Source organism: Haemaphysalis longicornis, unplaced genomic scaffold, assembly GCF_048455015.1.
Source record: "Haemaphysalis longicornis isolate Haplotype H1 unplaced genomic scaffold, Haemaphysalis longicornis Haplotype H1 scaffold_2, whole genome shotgun sequence".
Taxonomy (NCBI): domain Eukaryota; kingdom Metazoa; phylum Arthropoda; class Arachnida; order Ixodida; family Ixodidae; genus Haemaphysalis; species Haemaphysalis longicornis.
The window spans coordinates 282,533,699-282,559,968 of NW_027526295.1; the positions used below are offsets into that span (position 1 = coordinate 282,533,699).

The 26,270-nt window shown below is 48.0% G+C and overlaps 1 long non-coding RNA gene across 1 annotated transcript in view; it reads left to right on the top strand.

Annotated features, from left to right (window-relative positions):
* Nucleotides 1–9,234: 9,234 nt before the first annotated feature.
* LOC144167810 (uncharacterized) overlaps nt 9,235–26,270 on the top strand; it is a 57,621-nt gene continuing 40,585 nt past the window's right edge. Inside the window, exon 1 of the long non-coding RNA XR_013322127.1 lies at nt 9,235–9,793. This is a non-coding gene — a long non-coding RNA (uncharacterized LOC144167810). The remainder of the gene's footprint in view (nt 9,794–26,270) is intronic.

Here is a 26,270-nt window from a genome sequence, read left to right on the forward strand (position 1 = left end):
TAGACGTATGCGGGCTAACGTACGGGCGAAGCCGAGATGTCCGGAAGATGGTTCATCGTGACAGGCCTGCAGAATTTCTGCACGCAGTTGTCTTGGTGGAACGAGCAAGTATGCTGTTTCCGTGGCATCGAAATTTTTTTTATACAGGATGTTGTTACGCAGACAAAATGATGTACGGCCGCGTGCGAAAGATCTGGGTAGCTGAGAAGTACATCCTTCGAGGTAATCGATGACTGGGCGAAGTTCTGGGTCATTTCGTTGGTCTTGAGCAAGGTCAGAAGGAGTGACGGCTCCAAGAAAGGCACCATCATCGTCTTCCTCGGTCGAGATTTTATCGATTGGGGCGCGGGAGAGGCAGTCTGCATCGCTGTGTTTACGGCCAGACTTGTAGACGACACTGACATCGAACTCCTGTAGACGGAGACTCCAGCGAGCGAGACGTCCAGACGGGTCTTTCAGGTTGGCCAACCAGCACAGAGAGTGATGGTCAATATTAACACCAGGTGGAAGTTCTGCAATGTTCACAACTTCGCTGTGAACTATCTAATCATGACGAGCAACGGAAACCCACCGTAGTGATACGGTCGTCTTAGCTACCACGAGTCATGTAATGTGCGTTCGGAAAATTTCGATAAAGCAAGAGGTACTGTCGTTTTCTGCTGAGCAGTTGCGATAAAGTTGGCTTTGCATCAAGGTGTTTTGGCACACGCACAGGAAAAATTCGTGAAACGTCAGCCATAATAAAGCTTCGCTTTAAAACTATTGTTGGGTTAGTTTTTTTTTTTTTGTCAAATCAATAACAACCGAGACAAAAGCAGCGACTAAGAAAGGCGAGATAAAAGTAAAAAAAAATAAACACACTGCCACGCGCTGACGCGAGAGGGGCCATACGCAACTACCGTATAATGCAGAATATAGACCAAGCCGGAATATAGGCTAACCCCCTTATTCTGTAGCCGAAAAATGCAAAAAAAAAATAATTAGGTACACAGCATCGTTTTATATATGGTGTAACTTGTTTCGACTAAGATTACTCGTTTGGGCCGTCTGAAATGTCGTCGGACGACTCCTTGCCGCTGGCTGCCGCCCACACTGCAAGCGTCGTCGTCACAGTCTTCGGAATTGCTTATGCAGCAATTCTTCAACTCTCACAAGAACATGACATTGTGAAGCGAGTTCAAAACATGGGGCACTCCTGGGCAGACCGTAGCGAGAGCCAGTCGGTGCAGGCGGCCAGCAAGCATCTTGGGGTATCCATTCGTGGCGACGTCGCAGGACGCTCGCGTTTAGAAGTCGCCTCTTTGTACACCAGCAAAGGTGCACGGAACAGCGCCCATGAATCGAAGTCTTCCGAGCGTTGCATACCGAGAGCTGCCCCTTCAGCTAACGCCAGTAGCGTACACTTCTTTTGATGACACCGACAGCGAGAGAAGATGGAGGCATCTAGAGAAACAACCACACAAAGATGGCGGCGCGTCTGGTTGATGGTGGTGGCGATGCTTCCTTTGCGGTTTGGATGGGCTCAATGTGCTGCCCGGTAAATAGACGAGAACTAGAATTATGCCAGTGACCGTTTATACGGTAAAAGCAAAACATAAAGAAAAAGGCTCGCTCTATCGCTTGCGCCGCCGGCGGAGCGCCAATGAAAGTAGGAGTTGGGCTTATTTTAACTGTCAGAATTCGGTGAACCCGCTCGGTCGTCTCAAAACACAGCTTCACAAAAACGTTCAAGTATGAGTGCTGAACATTGTATAACGACTCTCAAACAGGCAGCTTCGGCCTCTACAACGTTTTCAGTTAGTGCGGTTCACCATTCACAGGGGCTCTTTCAATGCTTCCGGACGTATCTCGCTTACATGATAACTCCCACTATTATACATTTTGCCGAACATTACACGTGTGGCGTCTTTGCTGCAATGGATTGCAAACGCTGTAAGCATGTGGTGGCTGCATGGCCTACTCAATGAATGGACGATTAATTGATTGATTGATTGATTGATTGATTGATTGATTGATTGATTGATTGATTGATTGATTGATTGATTGATTGATTGATTGATTGATTGATTGATTGATTGATTGATTGATTGATTGATTGAGTGTGGTTTAACGTGTCGACGCTACGCAGTCGATGAGGCGCGCCGTAGTGGAGAGCTCCGGATTAATTTGGCCCACTTGGGGATCTTGTATGTTGGTCGAAATCTCACACGGGCGTTTGCACTTTCCGCCTCCATCAGAAAAGTGGCCGCCGCGGCCGAGAATCGAACCCGGTACCTAGGGCTCAGCAGCACAAAGTAAATGTACGAGAAATTCGTTTCACGAAGGCTGCACTCCCGTGAAGTATTCAGGCATTTAGAAGAGATGCATGCAGGCGCAAACGTATGACACTTCACAAATAAAAAACGGCAATTAATGCTTATCACTAACGCAAGCTTAGAAGAGCGTTTGAAAAAAACACTCGTCTTCGCCTACAGTAACTTCGAAGAGTTCGATAAACTCAGCCGGTACTCGTTAGGCTAAATCGAAATACGAAGGTGCAGAAACGACTTACAAAAAGAAATGAACTGCTCGCATGCGACGCGTTTGTAAAGCGCGAGTCTGCTTTGGCCAATTTACCGGGTCCCAATTCGGGTCCATTAAAAGAGTGGGCTTCGGTGAGCAGACACCAGAAAGGAGGGACTGCGTGGCCGGTCGGGCTGCGGGGTCGCCGGAAATGAGGCCACCTTTCTCCCGCGAGTGCCCAAACTGGCCCAATCCCTATTATTCGGAATGAATAGGGACCCGCATCGGCCCCGGGTCAATTATCGCCAGCTCAGCACAAATCAGCTCAAAGTATTTGCAGCCACAAAGGGGAAAATATCGGCGGCCATGCGGGAAGGGAAAACGCGTAGAGGGGGTCCCGGTTAAGCTGCATGCGCCGCTTCGAACCAGGCATGACGATTGAAGTGAACAAATTGGACGGGAGACAGGGAAGTTGGGTTTATTGACAAATGAAAAGACGCAGCCATATCTGTGGAATGGTGGGCGTGTTTAGAGAGGCTATAGCTATTCTAATTTATATCCTTTGAAAGTAGACGATGTAGCAGGATTTTTGAGGGCTCCGGATTAAGGCGACTCAAGTTACAATAGAGGCGGAACGCCCGTAAGTCGTTGTATGCGCGAATGAAAGTGTGCGGCTTTCGCAGTTTGCAAATGATGAAAAGCACGATACAGCTTGAAGGCGTAACCTTCTTGCTTAAAGGGGCCATGATGACAAAATTCACGTTTGGTTCATTCGAAAGGCCTTCAACAACACTGACACTACTTTTAACGGTAAAATTAGCTATATAATAAAAAAATAGCGAATTGCCTTGCGACCCCAAGCTCATCGCCCGCCTTAGAACCTATGACGTATTATCGGCAGCTGTGCGATTGGCTAAGACTGGCAAAATAAAACGCAAGCTAGCCAGTGTTTACAAGCTTGCAGAACGAGTATTTGCGCTTAATTTCAATGGGTGTTCTTTTAATATCAGTAAGAATGGTGGGGTAAAGAATGAAAGTTACGAACGTGCACGTTAACGTAGAAGCACCAGTGCATACTGCGCGCACAATGCTTGTTATAGCTGCACAGCATTCCGTCTGTCTCACAAGACACTGGTCAATTGGCATAGGGGACATTTTCTTAGGTAACCCTTACTGTCGAGCATACGCAATGTTTTCCCCAACGATTACTGTCACCCGTAACAAAAATAAGTCAGGTGCAAATCCAGTCAAAAACAACGCGAGTGCGGAGAGCGTCCATGAGCGGTATCGTGGCGCCATCTAGACGATGGACGGTTAAATAAACAATAAAAGACGTTGCATAGTCCGCTGCAGTCCTAGTTAACATATTTAACATTCGGTTCAAATGCCTGCCGTCGATGCGTCATCGCTGACGTCACGAAACAAACAATTGAGCAGGATAATTGAACTGTTGGTTTAAGTTGCGTAATTTCTAAGTGAATAAGGCATCGTTTACAGCCGGAAAAGCGCTGGAGGCACTATAACGCATCTAATCTTTGCAATAAGAAAATCTTGTATTTTATCTTCGTGGCCCATTTAACAACGCAATTGTTTTTATTTTGTACGACGCTGCTCATGCTCATTCACACAAGGCCGTTTCCCGATTGAGTAAAGTGGCATGGGTGCCTACCGGTTCCACCTGAGAACAAACCGGTTGAAAACAAAAATAAAAAAAGGCAAAAAAAGGAACACGGGGGTTTAACAGAAAGTATAAAGAAGGGGAAAAAGTAGAACAAGAAGGGGTGTCTCAAGAAAATATAAACAAAGATATACCGAGGTAGGAGGAGTTTTGAGTGCTCAAGAAGGAATAAAAGATAAGGGAGAACATGCTACCGCGAAGACCGTTTGACTCAGGCCAGATAAAATGCGGCATTATCGACATCAACAATCAGAACCGTGCAAGTGGGGGTTCGACTGAGTCCGTTAAACTTACACTTAATGCACTTTTCATGGGCCATGTGGTGTACTCGCGTATCCCGGGAGACGAACTTTTTTCGTGATCTCCAGAAGTTAGGAGTGCCCCATGCTACATCGGAGGACATTATTTTTCCTAGGGACCACTGGATTGTGCGAAGAGAGGTGTCTCATCTACTCGGATTCTTGCAGTCCACAGGTCTAAGTGAGGTGTGGTGACATTGTGTGTCTGTTATTTTAGGACTAAGTGAGGTGTGATGACTGAGAGTTTTGATATGGTATTGGGGATGATTAGGCGGAGCAATTGCCGGCAGCTATGCAAGGCTAAGTCCGTCTTATTCAACAATACTTACTTACTTACTAGAAGGGGGGGGGGGGGGGGGGGGGTACCATGCCTTTCTCTCCTGTTGGGGCCAAAAAACATCTGTCGTGGTGATAGATCTGGTCTCGACCTCTCCTGACAAATAAATGTAAGAGGGCCAAATTCTTCAAAAGTATTGCTCCGATTCCGGGAGAGGGCGTCGGACGTGCTGTTGTCTGGTGCAATTGTTTCGGAAGGCCTAAAGATGATCTTGCATACTGCACGGCCTTATCTATAGTTCATGCACGACAGCGTCTGCAAAAAGACCTGCATAATATGTCCCTTTCCCCCTACCGCTTTCTGAGGACGTTTGTCACCCGTGTGCAGCCTTTTACAAGGCTGCCTCAATGAAAACACACAAAAAAATCTTTGTTACCCTTAAGCACAATGTACGATGTACTTTTAGGTGTGAACACAGCGACCCTAAAAGCTATCAAAAAAAGGTGATGGCGCCGCGCGTAGACCTTTGATTGAAAGGACATCTGGTGGCAGAACTCCTAACTTAGCTTCGCAGCACCCTAGGCTTCGCGTGGCTTCACCAACGGTTATCCGAAGGGAGGTGGTTCGCGGGCACAAGCGGCATGCGTGTAAAGCAAGGTTGTTTGTGTGGGCTCACCGTGTATGCATACACAACTCGATCTTAAAGGGGCACTGACACAAAAATTTTGCATCTTGTTTTTTTTTTGTTGCGATAAGTAGCTAGTGACCTACTTATCACCTGTAGGAACCTCATTTGCTTCAGCGTGCAACTGTTGCTTAATTAGAGGGATTTCCAATGCGGCCAGTCGCAGTTTCGGTTTCAGCGGGTGCCGCGAAACGATGGATTTTGTGTGAACAAAGCTGACCACGTGACCGTCGGAGAGATATCACAGAGAAAAGCTGCCGTAGCCCTGTCGAATCCGTGTCGCCGGCAGTTTCTGCCAATTCCCCCACGTACTGATCTCGTGAGCCGCTTAATTAAAAAGCGACCGTGGACGTGACGCAGGCGCTGCGAGTGCAAATGCTGCCGCGGCTAGAGAACGACGCGAGCTGGGAGCAGCCGGGCGGTCTGCCTACAGGTCCATTCGATTGCCGCTCTCGTAAGCGGTGCAGATGACAATTTTTAATGCAACCCGCCATCGCATCATCGCATCAAACTCCTTTCTCATATAAACTGCCGTGGTTGGGACTTGGGTGCAATTTCGTGCAGCTGTAACAAGCTATCACTGGAGCTACCGGCGCCGGCCTGGGCCACTTCGCGGCCGTGGCCGCCGCATGCACAGCGACCGTGCAGCTCGCTCAGTGGGCTTTTCGTGTCTCGGGCGCGTTTTCGCGCCCAATGTAAATCAAAAGTAATAGAAACAGAGTGCCTGGAATCGCTGTAGAACTTTGGTCGCGGCAAGCTGCCCGATGAGCTGACGAATTCACGGGGCTCCGCCGCCAACGATCGGGTCGTTCGTTCTCGAGAGCAGAAGTTCCGCCCTCCGGCCCTCCGATTGGAGCGGCGAGCCGGGCGAGCCGGCGAAAAGCGCTGGCAGTGCGGAAGCGGCAAACACAAACTCGTGACGTGTGTGGATGTTGTTTATTTACAAAATACCCACGGGATGTCGATTGCGCGTGGTCCTCTGTTGGCTGCTCGGTTGCGTTTCTCACACTTTAAAATTGATTTTAAATATGTTCTAGGCTGTATTCGCCGCTGATATCTGGCAGATGATGCATATGTGTCCACACCAATCTATTTCCGAAGTTATCTCGCCTTCAAAATTTTGTGTCAGTACCCCTTTAACGCGTGATTTTACCGCATCGTTAAAAGAGCTGCGAGAATATTGGCGCCCTAAGTTCATTTAGACCCGCACCGAAGCTCCTCTGAACAAGCAGACGCCGCCAGTGACATTGAAAACACCGCTTCATCTCCGCTGGTTTGTGCGGGAAATTACCTGAGTTGTGCAACGTCATTCACAACGAAGAAACATCAGCATACTCGCCGCTAGTGTAATACATTCCAGAAATTCTGCTACGTTCCTTGTATTTCAAACCACTGTTCCGGCAGCGGACGCTTTGTTTTCGCCGCTGCTTGTACTGAGTAGTTCATGGGCTGTAGTCAACGGTAAAATAGACGGCACTGCATCGCTTGCGAGCGAGTACCTCTTTGACTCTCAGTAATTTCTCTCGAAGCTCCGAAAAGTACCGTTTCGCACACCGGCACTCTCAGAGAAATGCCTACTGCAAGTAGCATCGTTGTCTGCTGGGGATTGATGCAGAGCACGCATTCATTCGTTTAGGATCGCAGGGAACGTTAACGTCGTTTTCTTTTTCAGCTGTGCATGCCGGCGTTCCAGTAGGTGCTCTATAAAGCATTCGCACCCCGTTTTTTCATCGCGCAATAATGTAATCTGACTTTTGTGAGGGCTCAACGGCTACCGCGGCACACGTTAACTTCGGTTTAGTGTTATTTTCATTTTTATGGACTCAGAACACCTGTCCAGAACATGCTGAAACGCGGCGGTGAGCGCGAATTATTTCGCATGGCTTCCTCCAAATTACCGTCTGCTCCATCGACCGGCGGAACCGGCCATGCAGCGACGAGCAGACATCACGCAGACAACCGGTTACGGAAGCTGCCGAGAAGGCCCGACAAAGAGCCGAAATGATCGGAACACCTCTGAATGGCTGGCGCTCCGGCAGCTTCTTTTCTCTGCCTGTGGAGGGCGCTGCAGTCAACTGTCTCGGCGGCCGCTGTTTGGCGACTTCATTTGAACAAAGAATAGTTTTTTTTTTCAAGCTGTGTCCTCACCTAATAGTATATCACACCATGCCTTTAACTAATCTTAGGTTACCTCTACCTTCAAGAACTTTTGTGTACACAATACCCCGCCCATGATGAGCATAACTATAAACAACAGGGACAATAAAATATTGACATTACTTATGTTCCACTGAAATAAAAATAATAATAAATGTTACAATAATACTAAAATATTAATACTAAAAATTAAATTAAAACTGGCTTGAGCTAGCGGGAAAAAAGCCACCAGGGGCCCTACATGAACAGACATACTCCGGATGGGCTCCCGTCTCATTGACCTCAAACTCTGGAATTCGACCACGCAGCGAGCCGTAAGTGAAATCAATCGAATTCCCGCGGAACGCGATCACACTGATACCTGGCAAACACCCGGCCATCGATTTTTCATCAAAGTATTGCCTTCTGAAGACCCCAGGTGTCTAGGCCTATTTGGAACAACTCACTGGTACGGGTGCGGCCACAGCGCTGCCGGCCAATGGCGCGGCTTGCCCCCCCTGCTGCCTGCCGTACTCAAACTAAGCCTAAGCATGGCCGACATGGAGCCCAACGCAACCGCCCGAGAGGACACCAACCATGAAGACAACCAATGCACAGACGAAATGGAAAGGAACGCCGCAGTCCTCTCCGAAGGCGAAAGAGACGATACCGAAGACCACGACGGGGGAGATTGGGTCACCGTGGCCCGCAAACGCCGACAACCCGCCCGTCAACCACCGATGCCAACAACCATAATCGCGGGTCCCGCGCGCTCCGGCAACCAGGAACAGGCACGAAAACCCCGACTTCCACCGCTTCCCACGTCTGAATAAAAGGTCGTCTTGTTTCCCCAAGAGGGTCTGAGCCTCGGCAAGTGGCAAAGCCACCACGTCACTCGAGCAGTAGGTCAATCGGCCGCCTTATCGAAACCGAATTTCAAGCACTTACGTTGAGAATTCGTGACGATAAGAACCTAACTGTGTCCCGCACGCCAAACGAAGAGCTGGCGGACCGCATCCGGCCATTCAACTAGGCGATAAGATGTATCAAGTGACCACGTATACGTGGCAGCACCCGACAAGTCGTGCAAGGGAGTCACCACCGGCATCGACAGTGGAACTCATTCCGACGAACTAATGGCCAACTTACGCTCCCTGAGAGTACCCATACTTTACGCACGCATGCTCGGAAAGTCCAAGGCCGCTTTGATCACTTTCGTTCGACGGTCTGGAAGTCCCGAGAGCAATTTATTATTACGGAGGAGAGCTTCTGTGTAGGCCCTACGGCCCACTATGCCAGATATGCAGCCTCTACCTCAAGATGGGTCACAGAGCGGACGTCTGCCCCACGCCGGAGAAAACCCGATGCACAAGGTGCGGACACGAAAACCCACAGGAGGCACACGACTGCCAACCAAAATGTGTGTTGTGCGGAGACGCGCACCCGGCCACGGACCCAGCCTGCCCAGCCAGAGAGCGCAAGCCGTATAACAAGTCGCACCTGCTCCGAAACGCCGAAAATGTCAGCACCTCTAAAGACAGCGGCGCCACCACCAACGGCTAGCTTCAACGCCAAGAGCCAATGTCATCGCAAGTTTCTAAGACGGCCCACACAGAACGAGGGCGATCACCCCGACGATCTGCGCGGTGGCAGCGGTGGCGAATAGACGCCCCCCTAATTCTTCTTGCTTCAACTTACAGGTTGGTGACCCCCGCTCTACTTCGCCGTTTCCACCTGCCCCGCCAACCTTGTCCGTGGCTGTGACCGCCCTGCCTAAGCCGTGTGAACTGTTGAGCGTTTTCATCAGCGTGTTTTGCATTGGCTTCTACGCAATTCCAGACTACCAGCAGGGAACAGCCGCCCTTCCTTCAAGGAATCGTCATTGTGACGTCATCCCGTCGCGCTTTCGCTGTGTTCCTCCTGGTGGCTGAAATGGGAGCTCGGCACTTGGGCGGTGGCGGCGGTGGCGAATAGACGCCCCCCTAATTCTTCTTGCTTCACCTTACAGGTTGGTGCTTTTCTAAATCTCCTAAGCAGTGTTATCTTTGCTGCCGCCGCAGCCGCCCAATAGCCCTGTTGCCGTGCAATTCGCTGTGCTGTGTTTGTGGCCGTGTTTTGCCTATCTTTGTATCTAACTATGCCTACCCCGGAAGACATATGTCTGACCTGCGATGAGTGCCTGCCAACTGACGGCCGCTTCCTGAAATGCTCAGACTGTGAGTACGCCTACCATCTGGGAACCTGTTCGGGTTGCTCAGAAGCGACTTTTAAAGGCAAAGGAGAATGTACATGAAGGTCGTGGCGGTGCCTGAATTGCCGTGCCTCCAAAACGAAAGGCGCTGGGAAGGCCGTCCCAGACGCAGATCTGAGTTCTAGTCTGGCTGAGATAGTGCGTAGGCTTGACGCCTTATCTTGCTTGCCCACTCAGGTTGACAAGGTGAAGGTTTCCATTGAAATGATGTCAAAAAAGTACGATGACATTCTAAACAAGCAGGCAGTTCACGACAAGGAAATAAATGATCTAAAAAAAAGGGCCCATCTCCCCGCGAGGGGGACTCGAGTAAATGCGTCGCATGGGGGGTGGGTGTATTGCGTTAACGTTTAGTGTTTGGGGAGTTGGGGGTAGTGAATGCGTTGTATCAGCAGCTTCTTGACGTAGTTTGAATGAGTCAAGGATATAAGGCGCGTTCGTAGCCTTCCATTCTGTGTCGGTTTTGTGGCGCAGTGGGTAGAGCACCATGTACCTTGCATTCCGCCCGCAGGGTCGTGGGATCGAAACCTGGCGCCGGTAAGTATTATTTTTTTATATAGTGTAGGGAGAGGGGTGCGGACCTGTTGTTGAGAGCGAGGAGGGTAGCGTGATGCGGGAGAGAAGGAGTGGGGGAGAGGGTGCGCCTGCGCGCTGAGCTGTTGCGGACGGACATCGGACGCTACATGTGAGTTAAAGAAATGCTCTGCATTTAAAACGCGTCTCTGTGCTCGAGAGAGGTCGGGCTAAAGACGATGTTGACAGCATCAAGTCATCGCTGAATGACCTTGAATGGCGTAGTCTTAAACAAAACATTGAGGTGCATGGAATTCCGAAATCCGACAATGAAGATTTAATTGCCAAACTTAATGAAGTAGCTACAACCGTAAATCTCCCTCCGCTCTCTGGAAATGACGTAGACGCTGTACACAGGCTTCCATCGAGACCGGGATCTGAAGCCGGGATCATTGTTCCCTTCTACCGGCAATCGCTTCGTGACGCATGGTTGGAAAAAAGGAAGGTACTGCGCGAGTCGAAATCTTGTGTTTCTATCACAGATAACATGACAAAACAAAATCGTGAGCTACTTCGTTGCACGCGAGAATGGGCAGAGGAAAATGGCTATCGCTTTTCCTGGCACGCTAACAATAAGGTTCTTATCAGAAGGGCTGCAGGCGATCCCATAATTGTCGTACGCAACAAGACACCTTGAAGAGCTCAATGCTGCCTAGTGCGTTCGCGTTGCTGTAGTTTCTTTTTTGTATTTTTTTTCTCTCCATGGCTTCAGTTACCAATAACCAAGCAGACTTATTATAACTTGATGGCATTATCGTATGTAATAATCAGCAACATTGTAACTGTGTTCATTTCAATCTTAGGTCAGGCAAAAATAAATATAATGAGCTTGAATATTTCTTTAGCCGTGCTAAATCGCACTTTGATGTTATAATGTTCTCTGAAACGTGGTTTACTTCCGAAGCTGATGTTTTTAAAATGTCTGGTTATAAGACTTACTATCTTAACCGAAATTCCAGAAGAGGAGGAGGCGTGTCAATGCTGCCTTCCAGTGTTATGGAATTTGAACTGCTCACTAATTTGTCTTGTATAACACCCCATTACGAAATGTTAGTTCTTCAGTGGGACACGCAAGTGTTTTGTGACTGTTAACGACCGCCTTGCGGTGTAATTTCAGAGTTTCTTTCCTTTCGGGATTCTTTTTTTGGAATTTATCAATGAACGCGAATATAACCTAATCATGGGTGGTGACTTTAATATTAATTTCCTCGTCGAAAGTAGAACGAAGGCAGAATTTGAAACCCTGCTTAATATTCACTCCTGTCGCAACACTATAAAATCAGCTACACGAATCACAGCTACTTCAGATACTCTCTTAGATCTTTTTATTACAAACAATGATGAAACTTGTCTGAGATCTCGGGTAATTAACTTTTCTCTGAGTGACCACCTTCCTGTTTTTCTGTCTGTTCAACGTCATGCCACTACTAAAAAACCGCACCACGTAACCCGCTCTTTCCGGGATGTCAATCCCCGCACTCTAATTAAATTTCGAGAGTGCATAGCTCGAACGAATTGGAACGATGTCTTCAGGGAAAGCAGTTCTGATGCTGCATATGACAAGTTTCTGGTAAATTTCACCCATGCCTATAATGCTAGTTTCCCGTACAGAACATATTCTCCACCAAAATGTGCCCGAAAACCCTGGATAACTCAGGACCTGATCAGGCTGATGAAAAAACGGGATAAACTTTATCAAATTTTTTTGAAAGCTAGGAATGCTGACATCTTTAAAGCTTTTAAAACTCTCCGTAATTACGTCACTTAAGAGCTCCGCGATGCGAAAAACCGCTATCATTTTAATCTTTTTAGTTGATGTAACGGACGCCCTCAAGACATTTGGAAAAAATTAAATACGATGCTTGGAAATCCCACGGAGCCCCTAAAAAAACTGATAAAGGACGGTGAGATACTAGAAAAAGAAGCCTTAGCTAATGCTTTCAATGATTTTTTTCTTTCCGTTCCAACTGTTTCAATGAATACTGAAAGTTTAAGATACCTAAATTGCTCTATGGACAACACTATTTTTCTTGATCCCGTAGCTGAGAATGAAGTCATTGCTGCGTTTATGTCTCTAAGAAACAGCAATTCCTCCGACGTGGACGGTTTCCAGATAAAGCCCGTAAAGTTTGTCATTGATTTATTAGCGAAGTGTCTAACACACCTTTTTAACGTATGTTTCTCAACTGGAGTTTTTCCACGGAAAATGCAGTCCGCTAAAGTTGTAGTACTATTTAAAAAGGTCGATCGCAATAATTTCTCAAACTACCGGCCTATTTCCATTTTGCCTGTTTTTTCCAAAGGTATAGAAAAAAATTTTCTGAAGCGCTTATCATCATTTTCTGATCGCTACAATATCATTTCCCCCGCTCAATACGGTTTCAGAAAGAACAAATCAACTGAATTGGCATTGCTTGATCAAAAAGAGTTTATCCTGAACAATTTTGAAAACAACAATGTCGTTCTAGGTATTTTCCTTGACTTCACAAAAGCATTCGATTACGGAAATCACGATATTCTTCTTCATAAGCTACATCGATATGGATTTCGCGGGAAAGCTTATTCTCTAATATCATCTTATCTATGCCATCGATTGCAGCTCGTTGAAATTGGAGAAAACATTTTAACAACTAAACCAGTTAAGTGTGGCGTGCCACAGGGTAGCATTTTAGGTCCGTTTCTTTTCATTCTGTACATTAACGAGATTGTTAACATCGATGAAACAGTTAACATAATATATGCCGATGACACAAGTTTATTTTTTTCCGGTTGCTCAGGTATTGATTTCGCAAATCACGACAATAAGACTCTTGCAAGTATTAGTAGCTGGGCATCAAACAATAATTTAAAACTGAATGCTAGCAAAACAAAAGCAGTACTTTTTCATCCACGTCGTAAAATCAACACAGTTGATCCTATTGTAATCAGACTCCAGTTGAATTCGTTCAATATTTCAAAATATTAGGTGTATATTTTGAAGAAACTCTGTCATGGAATAAACACACTGACTATTTAGTCCAGAAATTATCCCAGGCCACTGGTCTTATGCGCCGTTATTGTTGTTCTTTTCCAGTCTCAGTTAACTTTCTACTTTACAACTCTATTTTCAGCTCTATGCTTAACTACGGCGTACTCATTTGGGCTACCACAACTCGGGAAAATATAGGTAAAATAACAGCCTTACAAAAACGAGCTATTCGCCTAGTCAGCAAGGTTCCGTATCTTTCTCCTACACGAGAACTATTTAAAAAGTATAATGTTATTCGCATGGATTTTATTTACAGCTATAAAATTTGCCGATGTTACAAACAAGCTGTAATAAATAACGGTTCACTAATTAATCTAGCCAGTCTAGAAAAGCTGTATCCGATATATTCTACTCGCAATCCTGAAACATGGAAAGTAAAAAAATGCCGAACAAATTACGGGGAACAAATGTTGCGACACAGATTGCCGTCTTTGCTTAATAATTATCCAGACAACACTATTTTTCTTTTAACCATCCAGACAACACTATTCCTTTTAACCATCTACGCAGCATCTTTACACTAAACTCATGATGTTTTTGTTAGTATAAATATCTTTCTCTTTCTTGCTATTGTATTTCGCAAGCTTACTACTTTTCGAAACCTTGCTCAGTATGTATTTTGAGTGCTGTTTATAGTCACTGCATTCCATTAGTCCGTCTGATCTGGACGCCTGGGCAAGCGTGTCTCCCTGGCAATGAAAGCATTCATGCGATAGCGCGAGGCCCCACCCTGCGGGCGCCAGCGGAATACCAACCCAAACTAGACAAGGAAGAAAGCATCCCACTCACATAAACACATTTCTTGCAACACTACAGACTCTCCCGTAGGACACTTCTTCCGCCACACGTGCAACTGACCCGTGAGGAAGCCGTTGCATGGCGCCAGCTACAAACTAACATGTTTCCTAGCCTCTCGCTCCGGCACAGATTCTACCCTACCATGTATCCAGAAAGATGCACATCATGCGGAGGACACCCGACCCTGTGTCACTCCACATGGGAATGCCCCAAACCCCCGACTCAATTGCCTATACCCAGCCCCTTGCCCTCCGGATGGGAAGCCGTTCTTTCCAACTCAGCCTTGGACGACCAGCGCGGACTGATCAACCGGGGGCGACGAATGGCAGCTGCAAATGGGGCCCTGGACTAAGGGCACCACCCTCGGAGAGCTAAATAATCTGACTTTCTAATAAAGTTTTCTACTACTACTTTTACTACTAGCGGGCCTCATTACTGAACCAAGGAAATGTCCCTCCAACCGGGCGAGCGTGGGCGACACCCTGCACCCGTGCACACAGTCCAGTGGCTTTATTCCTGCATACCACAGTGAGGTTGTGATGTTACCGTTTCGCCCCCGGAAGGCGTCCGTTACCGTGGGGAGGTCGATGCGCTGCCTGCGTGCCCCCACGCAGCGGTAGAGCGGTGGAAGGTCCGCGGTAGTCGATGAGGCTGGTGCCCCTTGTGGGCCGCCGGATCAGCCAGTGCTCTCAGTGCAAAGAGATCTGGCGGCCACGGGAAGTATTGCAGAACCATCCTCACCATGGCCTGCGGCGGCGATATTTCAAGCTGCATCCTTAACGAAGGTAGGGGCCAGCACAGTTTAACCCGTCCGCAACACGGCGAAGACGGCGTTCTCTCGGTTGCGTTTGACGGTCTAGTCATGGTGCTGCAGCTGCTGCCTCAGTGCGGTCTTTGTTAAATACAAAGAAGCAATTTTTAAGGGGCACTCCTCAACAGAACACCACGACCGAGCAACTTCAAAGCCTCTCTTTACATTCACCGAATTACTAGCTCATTATAAAAACAACCACCACCACTTCCCTCCGCTTCATTCACAACGAACACGCGATGAAGTATCCAATTTCCGGTGCCTAGAAACTAATTTACACCCCCATAGCACCCTGATACACGCTATGTACCCTTACAGTATCTCGACACCTATAACGTTTGCTCTGTAGCTTGAAGCTTATACCAGCGTGCTGAGGAAGTGCCAACGAACCCCAATGAACCCCTCATACACGAGGTGTGTGACATCTAGAGAGCCATGATTTTTACAAACTGAAGGGTCTGTCAAGGGCGACTGTGAGTGTAAACACAACTATTTCTATCACCAACAACTTGCCACATTACCCCTAATCCCAACCCTAACTATCAACAGTGGGTGAAGCAACTAATGAGCTCCGAGCCCTCGGACGACTCAGGACTTGTGGAGCGGGCCCGGGCGCGTATTCCCAAACCATATCCCGTAGGGGCCCAGGCCGACCACACCTCTAAGCAGGGGCGCAGCCACAGAGATTAAAAAAATTGCAATTTTTTTACCTCCTTGGACGCAGCACCGTGACGTCTCTACCTATATGTGCGCGACTTTATGCGAGGTGGATTTTTTTCTTTTTTCCCTCTCCCCTCGTTTCGACTGCTTGGCAGGCGGCCGATGGTTTCACTCCGTGGGCGGGGCTGGCCTGCGGCGCTGGGGAAGCTGACGCACATGTGGTAGAAGCTAACCTTTTGTACCTGAGCCCCTGATCTCTCCGCGCTCTTCTTGCGCACCTGCAAGTTGACGCTGACCTCCGATCGTGTTCCTAAATAAGCGCTCGACTCGGTGCTCGAAGTGCGCGCGCGCGGATGGACGCTTTCACGCGCATGTGGCAATTATACACGGTCCGGAAAGCAAACACACTCATTGAAAGCTCATTCTACAGCACACAGAAGGGTATACAATTGAGTTGGGTGCTCTTTCACTATATACACAGCTGAAAACACGATTCGGTGCTGCAGGTAAGGATTACAAGAAAGACAACCCATGACTACATTTACAAACTGTCCTACTCTCGCGAAATATTACAGCTGCATGAGCTGCTACATTGTGGCACTTTCATAAGCACTATTACATTGAATTTCATTAACATTAACTTCATTGCATTATTCTTTATCAGGAACAGTGCCACTAAGGAAAACATTGACATTTTGTTAACAGCAATGGAAGGTGTGAATCGTTCTTGAAAGGGTGATACATTGATAAGAAAGACACCAGCTCAAACGTACACGTTTTACACTCGGTCATGAAATCTGCATAATTTACACTGCTGGTCATAACAATTTAGGGAAACAATATCGAAAATATATACCAACCAAAGGCTAGGTAATAGTTGAATTGTACAGCAACTGAAGTACTCGAGGAGTTTGATATATGTCTTCTGTACAGGGCTATTGGCCACAGTCTCTTCACTGAAAGGCGCCATGAAGAGAAAACACAAGTTTAGTTCATTCGAAAGGTTGCCTTGTTAGAACGATAACGACACCGCTTATAACGCAAACTTCGCTCAAATAAGCTACATAATTAGGAAAAAAGGAAATGACCATGCGACCCACCAGCTCATTTTCCGCAACAGAACCTATGATGTCACTCGAGAATGCTCTGCGATTGGCGGAGGCCGGCAAAAGCAAACACATGTTAGGCAGGGCTTACAGTTTTCATAGCGAGCTATATGCCCGTGAAACATACTGCACATTCTTTTTATGAGTAAACGGTTGAAGTTCCGAACGAACACGCAAGCGTGTGCGCCAATGCGTACGAAACTACCGCCGGCCGAGCTCGACATCTCGCCGACGCGCAGACGAATTTTCGGTTCGAGGCTCTTCGGGGCCAACGTACCGTTCCAGCACGCACAGCCGCGACCTTCCTTCGTATCGTAATCCCTTCACAGGAGGTTGGCCGTCATATCGCCAACCAGCAAAGGTAAAAATAGAAACGAGGGGAGTAAGGAACAGCAAGAAGCGACGAGATAGTGCCAGTCGTCGCATAAGTTTCGAATGGTGTTGGCTTGCTGCTGTCGTTACGAGCTCGTTTCTAGTTTACAACCACTGAAAACTTCAGTTTGTTCGAGTACTTTACAATGAAATTTCGTTGCTGCATTTTGAAATGCCCATGTAGTACGGGCAAATCGTCGAGGGAGTGCGACATCCCCGCCGATGAAGAGATCTCCTTTCATGTGCTGCCAAACGACGAACCGCGGCGAAGCAAGTGGCTACGTTTTGTGAATTTTGCAAACGGAGGAGAAAGGGAGCTAAAGGACGTACGAGTGGGCTCCCTTCATTTCCGACGAATTGATTACGGCAGGGAACCTTACGTTAGCTCACTCCTGGGACATGCTGGCGCTCGTCGCCGACATCGTCAAATCGCCGTCAAAGCGCTCTGACCTTGCGGGAAAAAGCCGTACACACCGCGTATTGACGCTCGTATCTTTCTGGTCGGAGCAGAGAGCTCGCGTGAACGGCTTTCCATACACGACACCGGCCAACTGGCATAAGCGATACTGCTACTGAAATTGAACTATTATTAATCGTAATAAAAATACGGCCCATACGTACCAGTCTGTATTCGTCCGTCGCGACGGGGTTGACGAGGCAGCGGTGCCGACGGCAGGGCGTTCGTCTGTTGTGGCTATCGCGGAATGGTCGGTTTCCCGTCCACCACGTATCCCACAACTCCTGCCGCTCGTGCACTTAGATGCATTGAGCGTTCAAGTGGTGTGAGGTTGTTAAATGCAAGCCCTAGCTAGCTCCTCGGCGAGAGTTTTGTTCTCCGGATCAGGCGATTCCATGACTAGGGTTGCGGGTGCACTAGGTTTTACTAGTATTTTTAAAATGGCTGCCGTCTCGGTTTCGGCACGAGTTTCGGTTCCTGTCTGACTCCCGCGTGTGGGTGCTATATGGAGTCGACATACTAAGTATCTGTTTCATGGACCGGCTCGTATGACGCCATTGTTCACGTGACAAAATGTGCAATTTTAGCGGGAGATTTAAAATTTTGGCTTAAATTGCCTTATTTCTCAGTGAATAAAGCATCATTTGCTTCCGGGAAAGCGCTTGGGGTACTATGAAACACCTAATCTTTTGAATAAAACAAACTTTTGTTTTCTCTTCATGGCTCCTTGAAGCCACCAGGCCGAGTTTGATATCAGTAATCATGCGTGCTACCACTCACGCTGTTGCCAATGTCGATTAGTTATTTTTAACAATTTGTGCTTCATGCACACAGAGATTTTTCTGCATAAGATACGTTATTTATAAATAGACAGCTCCAGCAGGATCCGACTGGCGCTGATGCCCCCCCTGTAATCGGGAAGGCACACCAAATCGTTACCACTTCATTTGGCTCTGTCCATTATTCGACCGTAATCGCCACCAGCTTTTAACTCTAGGTCCCGCCCCTACGACTGAACAGGAACATGTTAGTCGGGTCCGTGACGAGCCCACCGCACTAGAAGCAATTACCGAGTACGCCCTTGAAAACACTCTACAAATTGGTGTAGCAGCCTGGCCGACTTTCCTGTCCGGTATACAATGTGAACTGTCTGCAGCGTGCACTGTTTTCAGTGTGAACCGCATTGTCCACAGTGTGAACTGTACATTTAAGTGTGGACTGTGCGTTTTGCTGCCACTGACTGACTTTAATGTGTTCATTTTGCGATTAGGACCCCAAGACTGCAACTGTGTTCATTGTGCGAGTTGTGACCTTCCCCTTTTCTCCTCATCCTTGCTCCCCCAGGGCCCCATGGCCTCTTATTTAATGCAGTGTTACACTCACTCAGATACGTATATTCTTTTCGCTGGGACTAATGAGTAGGTGCCCGTGAGCTTGAAGTCCCGGTAGTCGCAGCAGAGATAAAACTAAGTAAAAAAGTTATCTCCTTGGCGCACTATTTTTACGATAGTGATCTCGGAGTCCAAATAGCGGCAAAAAATTGTCACTTTTAGAGATCCACTGATGGGTATAGATGAGCAGTTTGTGTCTGTTTCCTGCGATGCATTTTTAGCTACCACATATATATATATTTCTGTAGTGTCTGGCCTTTTAATTCGCCAGCATTGTGTCACAGCTCACGCCTAAACTGTAAGCCACACACACGCAAAAAAGTATACAAATGTATAAACAAGAAATAGCAGGAATAAAAATATAAATAGTACAACACAAGTTGCAGGCGAAGCGAAACCATCGGCCACCCGCAAAGCAGCCGAAACGAGGGGAGGGGGAAAAAAGAAAAAATCCACCTCACATGAAGTCTCGCACATATAGGTAGAGACGTCACGGTACTGCGTCCAAGGAGGTTCAAAAGTTGCAATTTTTTAAAGGAGCCATGAAGAGAAAACAAAAGTTTGTTTTATTCGAAAGATTCGCTGTTTCATAGTACCCCAAGCGCTTTCCCGGAAGCAAATGATGCTTTATTCACTGAGAAATAAGGCAATTTAAGCCAAAATTTTAAATCTCCCGCTAAAATTGCGCATTTCGTCACGTGAACAATGGCGTCATACGAGCCGGTCCATGAAACAGATACTTAGTATGTCGACTCCATATAGCACCCACACGCGGGAGTCGACCGAGACGGCGGCCATTTTAAAAATACTAGTAAAACCTAGTGCACCCGCAGCCCTAGTCATGGAATCGCCTGATCCAGAGAACAAAAGTCTCGCCGAGGAGCTCGGGCTTGCATTTAACAACCTCACACCACTTGAACGCTCAATGCTTCTAAGTGCACGAGCGGCAAGAGTTGTGGGATACGCGGTGGACGGGAAAGCCACCATTCTGCGATAGCCACAACAGACGAACGCCCAGCCGTCGGCACCGCTGCATCGTCAGCCCCGTCGCGACGGACGAATACAGACTGGTAGTATGTGCCGTATTTTCAATTTCAGTAGCAGTATCGCTTATGCCAGTTGGCCTGTGTCGTGTATGGAAAGCCGTTCGCTCGAGCTCTCTGCTCCGACCAGAAAGATTCGAGCGTCAACGCGCGGTGTGTACGGCAATTTTTTTCCCCAAGGTCAGAGCGCTTTGAAAGGCGATTTGACGAAGTCGGCGACGAGTGCCAGCATGTCCGGGTCCCTGCCGTAATCGCTTCCCCGGAAATGAAGCGAGCACACTCGTACTTCCTCTAGCTCTCTTAAAGTTCACAAAACGTAGCCACTTCCTTCGCCGAGGTTCGTCGTTGGGCAGCACATGAAAGGAGACCTCACCGGCGGGGATGTCGCACTCCCTCGACGATTTGCCCGTACTACATGGACATTTCAAAACACAGCAACGAAATTTCATTGTAAAGTACTCGAACAAACTGAAGTTTTCAGTGGTTGTAAACTGTAAACGAGCTCGTAACGACAGCAGCAAGCCAACACGACCTCCATACCGAAACCTGTGCGACGACTGGCACTATCTCGTCGCTTCTTGCTGTTCCTTACTCCCCTCGTTTCTATTTTTACCTTTGCTGGTTGGCGATATGACGGCCAACCTCCTGTGAAGGGATTACGATACGAAGCAAGGTCGCGGCTGTGCGTGCTGGGACGGTTCGTTGGCCCCGAAGAGCCTTGAACCCGAAAATTCGTCTGCGCGACGGTGGCAACGGCGAGATGTCGAGTTCGGCTGGCGGTAGTTTCGTACGCATTGGCATACACGCTTGCGTGTTCGTTCGTAACTTCAACCGTTTACTCCACCGTTCTTTGTCATAAAAAGAATGTGCAGTATGTTTCACGGGCATATAGCTCGCTATGCAAACTGTAAGCCCTGCCTAACATGCGTTTGCTTTTGCCGGCCTCCGCCAATCGCAGAGTATTCTCGAGCGACATCATAGGTTCTGTTGCGGAAAATGGGCTGGTGGGTCGCATGGTCATTTCCTTTTTTTTAAATTATGTAGCTGATTTGAGCGAAGTCTGCGTTATAAGTGGTGTCGTTATGGTTCTAACGAGGCAATCTTTCGAATGAACCAAACTTGTGTTTTCTCTTCATGGCTCCTTTAACCTCACTGGCTGCGCCCCTGCTTAGGGGGTGTGGTCGGCCTGGGCCCCTACGGGATATGGTTTGGGAATACGCGGCCCGGGCTGCCAAGCAGCTCCAAGAATCTTGGACTAAAGATGTCTCCTACAGGGTGGAGGCCATGATAACGTCCTCCTGCTCACAACACAATAATATAATTGTCGCTCTCAACGTCTCGACAGTCGGACGCTAGAGAACACAGCGTACTAGCTTATGTTGTATTTGAAGCATATTAAACATGAAAGATGGCATGAGGCTGCGGCGACCTTCCTATATGTGGAGGAGATCAGTGTCGGCCGCAGAAGTTTCTTGCGTTAGGTTGACAGTGGTAGTGTGTTGCCGACAGAGGTCCAGTAATTTAGTTGTCCAAGTGTCGATGCAATCAATTTTCTGGGCCGGTGTTTGTTTACGGAACTCTTTCCAATTGGCGATGCGGGCAGTGCCGAGAGAGAGAGAGAATAAACTTTATTTAAATCCAGAAAATCCTTCAGAGAGGCGTCCTCACTCCAGGATGCCTTGAGCTCGGGCCGCGTCGACAGCCCTTTGGATCAGGCGCAGCTGATCTTCGAGGCCGGAGCTGACCGAGGCTCTCTCCCAAAGCTCCTTGGAAGGGTGGATGTTTGGAGGGTCTAGGGTAGACTTAGCGCAGCCGCCCAATATGTGTCTGAGAGTCCGAGGCTCTCCACAGAAGCGACAAAGTGGAGAAAAGTGTGTCTGGTCAAAGAGGTGAAGCCTGGTGGGATGTGGGAAGGTGTTGACCTGCAGGGCACGCAATATTCTTTCCTGATCCTTCGGTAGCGATTTGTGGGGTGAAGAGTAGGTTTTACGGGACAGCCTATAGTGCTGCGGGATTTTCTGGTAGGTGACAAGAGGTTACATGCGCTCGGGCTTGGCCTTCGGCTTCACCAGCGGTGGCTCGGCGGTTTAGCGCCCCTGGGCGATGGCGTACGTGGTACGTGTACTCTTGCAGAGTAATATTGTGCTTGAGATGGCGCTTGGTGAACATCCACGTCACTGCGGCGTTGTCCGTCACCACCGTCAACTCGCGGCCGAATAAGTAATGTCAGAACTTCTCGTCGACGCTCCAGACAACGGCGGGACACTCCAGCGCATTCGAGTGGTAATGCCGCTCTGTGTCGGACAGTTTTCGGCTAGCGTACGCCCCGATGTGTTCCTTGCCGGTTGTATCACGCTGCATAAGCACAGCCCCGAGGCAAACCTGGCTGGCATCAGTGTGCACTTCTCTCTCCCAGTCTCCGTTAAAATGGCTTAGCACCGGGCAACGGGTGAGATGCTGTTTGAGCGTTTGAAAAGCATCTTGTTGAGCGGCACCCCAAACAAATCTTGCGTCTTTCCTTGTGAGGTCTGTAAGAGGGGCAGCGGTAGAAGCGAAGGGAGGGACGAGTTTACGTAAGTACGAGGCAACGCTAAGAAATGATTGCACGTCTTTTATGCAGGATAGCGTGGGGTAGTTCACCACGGCCGCGATTCATTCAGGAAGTGGCTCTATCCCGTCGGTGAAATCCTGTACCCTAGGTACGGGATGGAACTAGCCCCGAACCGGCATTTGTCGTGGTTCAACCGAAAACCAGCCTCGTACAGCTGTGTTAATTCATGATCCATATTTCGAAGGTGGTCCTTGGGGTTTGACCCAAGAACAAGAATATCGTCCAAATATAAGACACAAGCTTGGTCTTTCAGTGACCCCAGGACTGAATTCCTGGCCCTTTGGAAAGTGCTGGGTGCCGTACGCAATCCGAATGGCATGCGGTTAAATTCAAACAGTCCTGACGGGGTACAAAAGGCTGCCTTGCATTTATCATCTTCTGAAACGGGAATTTGCCAGTACCCGGTGCGTAGGTCCAGTGATGAAAATTACTTAGATTTGCGCACCGTGCCGGGAGCGTCGTCGATGCGAGGCAACGGGTATGAGTCCTGTACGGTGAGCTTATCCAGCTCCCGGTAGTCAACACAGAATGTAAGCGTGCCGTCCTTTTTGCGCGCGAGGACCATAGGAGTAGCCCAAGGGCTGGACGAGGGCCTGATGATTCTTGCGTTGAGCTTCTCCAGAACCTGCTCGTCGATCACGGTATGTATAAACTCACAAAGCGCGCAGAAATAGTAAAATAGTATAAGTAAAGAGTCGGATACACAGCAAGAACTATAACAAACAAGCTTTACTTACGTAGCGGCAACGGGACTTGCCTTCATCAGAGTAAAGTTACATGATTTTGCTGTCGCAAACATTTGGAACGCATTTCTTATATAGGTTTGCAGAAAACTGTGCGAAGGAGCGAGCGGAAAATGTTTCGGAATGGGAGAGTATGCATACAGTAGCGCTACGCCGATGTTATAAAAAGAAAAGGGGGGGGGGGGGAGCGAGAGAGAGAAAGGGGTCGTGTTAACAAAGCAGCGTTCAAGTTCAAGGTTGCACCATGACGGGTCAACGTATGCCCCGTGGGCTGCAAGTTCAGACAATGCCGGAAACTGGACAACCGCGGTTTCAAAAGAAAGGGAAGAGTATACAGTAAGGTATTCAGTGGCTGGGGAGACTGGTTGGGGCGGAAGCGAAGATGGGTGTGCCCCTCGCGGATGAAGAGAATAGATACGGGGCACAAAAGAGCATTTCACAGAAGCTAGCAACTGAACAGGAAATAGGTAGGGTCACAAAAGGTTCAACATGAATAGATCACAAGGAGTTAAACATTCTTAAGTGGTGGTGGGAACGAGGCCTCCTTCCCCAGGACAAATGGCATGTTTGAGCCGCATTAGGCTAATAAAGCTGCTGTATTAGGAGAGTTTCTGCGAATTCTGATGGGAAACTCAAGGGTAGGAATAATGAACATAGTTATAAAAATTATGACGCCGCCAATTTTAATCGAGGGATAAGCACGTTAGTTTGCCGTAACTTTCATTAATCCCAAGTGTGGCTGACCCAAACTTATAGATGAGATAAGATTCCCGAACCTCGCGGTCGTGGTGCGTTTTGAAGGTGGATTCTAAAATCGTTCCTTTAAGATGTTCAAAAGCATGCCCGGGACTGTTCACATGTCTTGACAGGGGCAAATAAGGGCAGCTTTTTGCATGAGAGCGGTGATTATTGAACCGTATTCGGAAGGGCGTTTCAGTTTGGCCGATGGTGCCTACAAACAGTGCACTCTAGAAGATATACGACATTAGCGGAGTCACAGTTGAAGTTACCTTTTATATTTACGTAGTAGTCTGAAGCCGTGCTGGTGGCGCGCTGTGAAGTGGTCATGTGTGGGCATACTTTACATCGGGGTTTATTGCAGGGCATGCAGCCAGTAGTTGCCGGTCGTTTGATACGAGAGTTAGTAAGAAAGTCACCTAAATTCTTATTACGCTGGTAGACAACGCGTGGTGGTTCGGGGAATATGCTTTTTAAGCGGTCAATTTGCATTAGGATATTGTGATGTTTTTTTAGCACGGTTGACACTCTGGGAGCGGAGGATGAGTGGGTTAAAACTAAGTTAGTTTGGGGGTTCCCGTTCAGGGCTTTTTTCCTACAGATTACGTTACGGTCTAATTGGTTGGCTCGCACAATAGTGTAATCGATAACGTTTTCCGGGTATTTTTTATTCAGGAGGGCGGTCTTGAGTTCTCGACAGTTTGAGTCAAAGTCGGCTTGGTTTGAGCAAATTCTCCTAAATCGGTGGGCTTGGCTGTAAGGTATTGCTGTCTTGCAGTGTGTGACATGACTACTTCGGAAGTGCAAATACTGCCGCGTGTCTGTCGGTTTTCTATACAGTTTAGTTTGAAGCCGACCTTGGAAGAGGTCGGCCGACCTTTGAAGCCGACCTTGGAAGAGCCGACCTTGGAAATGTTTGCGACAGCAAAATCATGTAACTTTACTCTGATGAAGGCAAGTCCCGTTGCCGCTACGTAAGTAAACCTTGCTTGTTATTGTTCTTGCTGTGTATCCGCCTCTCTACTTATACTATATATATATATATATATATATATATATATATATATTGAGCTTCCTTCATAGTTTTCCCCTCCATCCATCAGGACATCGTCTTCGTCTTCTCACCTCGCCCGTTCATCATCAGCACAGCACCGCTTGGACACGCAACGCTTGATTATCATCAACGTGGTTCGAAGCCCCTTCTCGGGTTCGGGCTGCTGCTTGCCGAATAAAGGGCCTTCTCGCCGGAGCCGCTCACAATATATATATATATATATATATATATATATATATATATATATATAGAGAGAGAGAGAGAGAGATAACCTTCTACATTGTCGTCTATATGTGTAGGGTTATCTCTTTCCACCTTAAGGCGTGTTTGATTTCGGTCACTCCCACCGCTACAGGGACCAACGCATCGTGGCCCCTAATGCCTGGTTTACATCGTTTCTTTTCTTTGGTTCACGTCCTTCTGGGCACGCCATCCGCAATGCCCTGTTTTCCTCCCGGCGTCACTGGCACCACGGCGTGTCGTCGACGGAATGTTAATGGGCTGCTCCCGCACAAACCGCAACCTATGAAAGCCGCGCAGGACGAGCGAACGACGTGAGCTCGAGAGGGCAAGAATGCGTGCAGGGTGAATCCCAACGCCCACCAGAAGCGAAGAAATACAAAAGCGACGCGACACAGGAAACTGCTTTTGTTCTCGGAGCTCCGTACGTGGTGGCCGTGATAGCATGAAAGAATGAAGCTAGCTAGTACGCGAAGGCCGAAAACAAGCGTCAGGGCTCCGACTCCGCAGTTTCTGCAGATTAGAAGAGAAAAGAAAGTTGGGCTAAAAACGTACAGGCGTACCAGTGAAGTCTCCCGACAAGAAAAATGCTCAATTTTCTGCGCCTGACCGCCCACTTTTTATATGTGTAAGCGTACTTCGTCGTTCCTGGCGAGGCTCCAGCCTCGTAAGAAGTGAGCACAACTCTCTGTCATGCGCCGTCCTCTGCACTCTTCGCACAACCTGTACATAAAATGTACATTGTTCAAATACAGGGCTTTGTAAACATTTTGTCGAACATGCATAGGCGCTAAATTATTTCGGAAGCGTAGACCGT